We start from the raw sequence: 6,524 nt of genomic DNA on the forward strand, positions 1-6,524 counted from the left end.
AGTTTCATAAAATGTATTTATTGATTCATCAAAATTTCTCGCTGGTAAGATTTTATTCCAATCCACATTTAATAGTAATGAGTTCAGTTTTTCATAATCAGTTCTATTAAAAGAGAATATTTTATCAGTTTTCAATACGAGTTTATTTCGCATAGATCTCGAAAAAGACATATTTATATCCATACAGACAGTGGGATGATGAACATCTTCAGGATTTACAACGGCATTGACGCGTGATAAAAACACATCTTTTAGTTCATTTGTAAAAAATAAATCAAGTAATTTATTATTCGAATTTTGTATGTTGCTAATTTGAAAAAGACCATCTTTTAACAAGTTTTCAACAAATTCAGATTGATATCCATTTCTTAGCATTGGTACGGAGTAATTCATTTCCTCACAATATTTCCATGTAATAGATGGAATGTTAAAATCACCAGACAAAACAATCAAATCAGAGGATCTCGCAGTAGATAGGACCGATTGGATAGCAGTCAAATGAGCATTATAAACATCGTTACAAGAACCAGGAGGAATATAGGAGCAAGTCACAAACAATGAATTATGGCCGCACCTTATTTTCACTCCTATATATTCAATTTGAAGTTCATTTGGAATATCAATTTTTGATGAAGCAAATTTCGAAGAAACAATCAACATTTTAATTGGAAATATGTTGGTGATATTTTTCTGTGCATAAAACAAATCACTTTCCTGAAATTATATATATTATCAAGTAAGCCGCTATGATGAAGAGTTTGTATATCATTTTATTGCAAAATTGCATTATAGCGTATTAGGTTACAAAACAACAAATCTAAGTTCGATTCCTCCTGTATCCTAAGTTTTTTGGGGTCAAATCTTGGGGAATCGGTTATATAATTATGAATAGATATGAACCAAATTTTGCATAATTAATAAAAGTGATATACTGACATCAAATTTTAAATTTAACCGGATCGGATGAAATTTTCTTTTCCACGATACTCAAGAGAAAAAAACTGGGTATCGGTTTATATGAACCAATTTTTGCATAATTATTAGAGGCCATATATTAACATCGCTAAATTTCAACCGGATGGGATGAAATTTTCATCTCCAAGAAGCTCCGGAAATTGTTACTATGCCACCTATATTTTTGGGAAACGTAAGAATTTTTTCTTCTGCCTTAGATCACATTGAACTTATGTGAACGGTCACTGAACTTTATAAATTCGCTTAGTTCATAAAATTTTTGAGACATTTAAGACAGTAAGGAAAAATTCATTATGGTGTGGAAAATTATACAATTTACCAACAACTGACGGCCTTTTCAGCCAATGCTTGGTTAGTTTTTAATATTTTTATCGTACATTTACTATAAGATCCAAATAATCAATAAATTAATGACCATATATGGTGTTATATGTCAAATATGAGATAAAAATGTTTGCTGGCTGTGGCGACGAATATGTTTTTGATTTCTGTCAAATATTTGCCCAGTGTGACCAAAGCCTAGGTCACATATTTACACAGAAAAAAAATCGTAGTTAAATCCGATTTTTAAGATAAGGTCGAAATCTTTGGATCCAAGTAAATTGTTTAAATTTTTGAGAGCAGTAATAAGGTTACTAGAAATTGACAATCCAATCAATATTTCTATGTCTTATGAACAGAATTTCAACCTTATTGTCGTATTGTATAGTATTTGAAACTTAAAAAAATATATATCTAACCCAAATAGGAATAGCCAATTAATACCATCACAAAACAAGTATTTGTGTGATATATATGTACCTCGATGTTGGTCCCTTAAACTAATAGGTTATGCAAAAACCAAAAACAACATACAGGTATATAAATGACAAAAAACAAGTTTTTAGGTTCCAAAATTAAACGATTTATTGATGATTACATTAAGTGAAGGAAGATAGTGAAATTTCCACCTAAGCACAAAAACCAGTTACGTGTCACATATTCCATAGTCCACAGTCCATGGCTGACTACCATGTATGTGGGGTAACTAAATCCTTTCTAATTATTTTGTAAGTCAAAATAAAATTTATTCAAATGGGAATTGTTGCGCCGTCGGTTTTTCGAAAAGATCATAATCGTAAATATGAGTTTAACTAAACCCACAATGGACTTTTAAGCACCGTACCCCAGTCAAAGTTCATGTTTGTTAAAGTCCTTTGCTGATTGTCATGGCGACCAAGGATGGGCAAGAGACAAGCCCACATATCTACACTTACATCGTCGAGCCATGGTTTTAAAAGGATGAATGTGTTTGGGTGTATGCGTGTTGGAGAATGTCCATTATGGGCACCTTGTGATTGTAGAGAAATTACTGATATCACCAGCATTGATGCTGCTTCTGCTGGTGCTACGGATGGATGGATGTTTGGTGGTTGGTTGCTGTTATGGCTGAGGTTTTTCTGATATTCGGTTTAATGCGAGTATTGTAGTTTATGTCATTAAATGTTAATTTCAGTTAAACATTGTTTGGAGAACACCTAACATGGACCATCATCCCACTAACACACATGTGTGTAAGTGTACATATACACACTCCCATATCGTCACTGCCCTTGCTATCCTGTTTAGTTAATGAACATTCGACAATTAATAGCCGTAGTAATGGTTTTTAGAAATCGACTAGATGCCTGTTGCCCTCTCTCATCTTAAAAGAGCTTTTCATATAGTCGATATTTTAATTTGGATATAATTGGAATTTAATAGGCTAACCTTATATAGATAAAATAAGACAGGAGAGAACTAAAGTCCAACGGGACCCACTATATGGTATATTACAATAGCCCTACTACTGAATCAGTATATCACCACTGGACATTGACGATGATGGATATGGGAGCTTTATCTGCACAACTTCCGTTTTGGTGCGAGTTTTTCTTTCGTATTGATTTGTATAAATGTGTGGATGTAGTCCAAATTTCAGAATTCATTCTGTTTTGCCCTGAGTAATTACAAACAAATAAGTAAAGTCTAAAGTCGGGCGGGGCCAAAATTTTTGATACCATCTTAACTTCTTCAAATTTGTTGGGAGCTATATAAAAGTTTATATTCCCATATATAAATATTTAAATATGAAGATTTGGACAAAATTTTTTAGACTTTTACAAATTTTTTTTTGACTCAAAATTCAAATCGGCTAATGACCAGGACGGAGCACAATGTCAGTAAAAACAAGTTTATACGGCCGTAAGTTCGGCCAGGCCGAAGCTTATGTCCCTCCACCATGAATTGCGTAGAAACTTCTACTGAAGACTGTTATCCACAATCGAATTACTTGGGTTGCGGTAACACTTGCCGATGGCAAGGTATCTTAAAACTTCTTAATACCGTAATATATACCATATAGTCCATACGTGCACCCAGAGAAATGATTGGTTGGAATTCGATTACGACAACAATTTGATAGTGGAGACTTACAATTTTTAATTGTGTGGAGTAATTGTTAGTTATTTCTTTTGTTAGATAGTTCATATAACCAATATAATAGCGGTGTGACCGAAAGTTGGTACACACGACCAAGTATTGGTCGTTATTTATATATTGAAGTAAGCAACCATTTCAATTTATTGCACCCCGTTGTGCTAACTGACTTCTTTTGCCAATATGCCTCCATGCCCAACTGAAGGTCTGTTTAACAACTAAGTTGGTTGTGTTAACAGATTTGATAGTTATAAAGGGAATTGGTTGCTATGGACTACATATACATATATAACAACAAATATATTGTGTTTTGCCTAATTAATTATCAACTTTAAATTTCAATTCAATATTTTGATGACGTTTACTCAAATTTAGAGAACATTCTGTCCATAAAGGATTGCTGTGAGTTATACATATACAGTGAATGGAAGACACAAACGTTCGTCTAACATTTGTCCACATTTGGCAGGTGTCCAGTTAGAAAACCGTCCACGTTTGGTAGGTGCCGGTTTTCAGAGTGGCCAAGTCTGAGAGATTTTTTGTATATTTTAAAATTGGGTAGCTGTATTCGTAAGTGGTAAGTAACTTAAACATCAAATTAAATTAATACTCCTCACTCTTTACCTTCTTCCCTCTAGGGATATCTCAACAAATGTGACGACTTCCGATGTAACGACAAAATTTCATGATCCATGCCTGAGTTCAGAGTCACGCTGAAAATCGATCCGGTAATTATAAGTACCGCAACTGAAACATTTCCATTCAGTTCTAAGCTATGTAGGTGTTTCGGATAGATTGGCTTTACTTCTGCGACTCAAACCGAATGGTATATGTAATCATGCAAGGCGTGTACTTTTAGACAAATTTTGCCATCAGACCACACCCAGAGAAGGAATATGATCACCTCAAACATGTTTCAAGAGCAAAATATTATTTTTGGATGGTGACCATGTAACATGTTTGTCGCAAAAAAGTTGTTTTCTCGGCAAACATAACATGTTTTCTGAAAACAGATCCATAATTTTCGAGAAAATAACATGGTTGCAGCGAACATGTTACATGGTCACCATCCAAAAATAACATTTTGCTCTTGAAACATGTTTGAGGTGGTCATATTCCTTCTCTGGGTGCACGATCATGCCAAATTGGATATTAACGCAAAAATTTCGTTAGGTATTTTTTTCTTTCAGGCTGTAAAAGCAAAATATTTTGAGAACTGTCCACCAATAAGATTTATGAAATCGGAGATAACAAGTTTAGAAGAATTCTTATAGGCCGAGGACCTCCTTGGGCCTGAAAATTATGCAGATTGGTTTGCAAACATCGCAACTAGCTATTTTGTGAAGTTTCTTTTCCAGTTCAAAAATGTTCTACAGATGACGATTTTTTATTAGCTCAATAATCAATACAAAAAATATTAACATGTAATAAAATTAAATATAAATTAAACTTAATTCAAAGGATTGTTTCTTAAATTCATAAGGTTGTCCGAAAAAATAATTAGTTGTTTTAACAAACGAATGAAATTTTATTGGTTGGGATTACCAATTAGAGTGTTAATGTGCTCAAATTTTAGTTATCCAAACAATTTATGTATTGTTGTGCCAGACAATAATTGGTTGCTCTAACAAATATTGTCGGTTATATTCTGATGGTAGATGGGACCAAATAAATCGGTTGGCAAAAAAATTGGTTGGCACAACAAATTTGTTTTCTGTGTGTGGTATATATTAAACTAAAAAGGCCGATTAAATACGTATATAATTAAGTTTAAAGTTTCTATAGAAATACAATTTTGACAACATTTTCTATAGAAGTAAAATTTGGAAAAAAATTTCTATAGAAATAAAATCTTGACAAAACTTTCTATAGAAAAAAAATTTTTTTGATAAAATTTTCTATAGAAATAAAATTTTGACAAAATTTTCTATAGAAATAAAATTTTGACAAAATTTTCTATAGAAATAAAATTTTAAAAAAAATTTCTATAGAAATAAAATTTTGATAAAATTTTCTATAGAAATAACATTTTGACAATGTTTTCTATAAAAATAAAATTTTGACAAAATTTCTATAGAAATAAAATTTTGACAAAATTTTCTATAGAAATAACATTTTGACAAAATTTTCTATAAAAATAAAATTTTGACAAAATTTACTATAGAAATAAAATTTTGACAAAATTTACTATAGAAAAAAAAAATTGAAACAATTTTCTATAGAAATAAAATTTTGATAAAATTTTCTATAGAAATAACATTTTGACAATGTTTTCTATAAAAATAAAATTTTGGTAGATTATTTTTGGCTCAAGTGGCAACTATGATTATGAACCGATATATACCAATTTTTGTGTGATTGGGGATCGACTATATATAACTCTAGACCGATACGGACCAATTTTGGCAAGGTTATTAGCGGCCTTATACTAACACCACGTTGCATGAATTTGGATGAATTTTGTTCCTCTAAGAGACTCCGGAGATCAAATCTGGGAAACGGTTTATATGGGGGCTATATATAATTATGGACCGATATTGACCAATTCGTGCGTGTTTCTTAGAGACCACATTCTAACACAATGTTCCCAATTTCAACCAGATCGGATGAATTTTGCTCCTCCAAGAGTCTCCGGAGGACAAATCTGGGGATCGATTTATATGGGGGCTATATATAATTATGGACCGATATGGACCAATTCTTAGAGACCATATACTAACACCACGTACCAAATTTCAACCGGATCGGATGAATTTTACTCCTCTAAGAGGCTCCGGAGGTCAAATCTGGGGATCGGCTTATATGGGGACTATATATAATTATGGACCGATATGGACCAATTTTGGCATGGTTATTAGAGACAATATACTAACACCACGTACCAAATTTCAATCGGATCGGATGACTTTTGCTCCTCTAAGAGGCTCCGGAGGTCAAATCTGGGGATCGGTTTATATGGGGGCTATATATAATTATGGGCCGATATGGAACAATTTTTGCATGGTCATTAGAGAGCATATACCAACACCATGTACTAAATTTCAGCCGGATCGGATGAAATTTGCTTCTCTTAGAGGCTCCGCAAGACAAAT

General features: G+C 32.6%; 1 long non-coding RNA gene across 1 annotated transcript; it reads left to right on the top strand.

The window, feature by feature from the left end:
- The first annotated feature begins 3,640 nt into the window (after window positions 1–3,640).
- On the top strand, window positions 3,641–4,859 carry LOC142241562 (uncharacterized). Its single transcript, XR_012723697.1, has 3 exons — window positions 3,641–4,009; window positions 4,071–4,160; window positions 4,606–4,859. It is a non-coding gene; the product is annotated as an uncharacterized LOC142241562 (long non-coding RNA).
- Window positions 4,860–6,524: the final 1,665 nt, after the last annotated feature.

This window comes from Haematobia irritans, chromosome 1 (assembly GCF_050003625.1).
Source record: "Haematobia irritans isolate KBUSLIRL chromosome 1, ASM5000362v1, whole genome shotgun sequence".
Classification (NCBI taxonomy): domain Eukaryota; kingdom Metazoa; phylum Arthropoda; class Insecta; order Diptera; family Muscidae; genus Haematobia; species Haematobia irritans.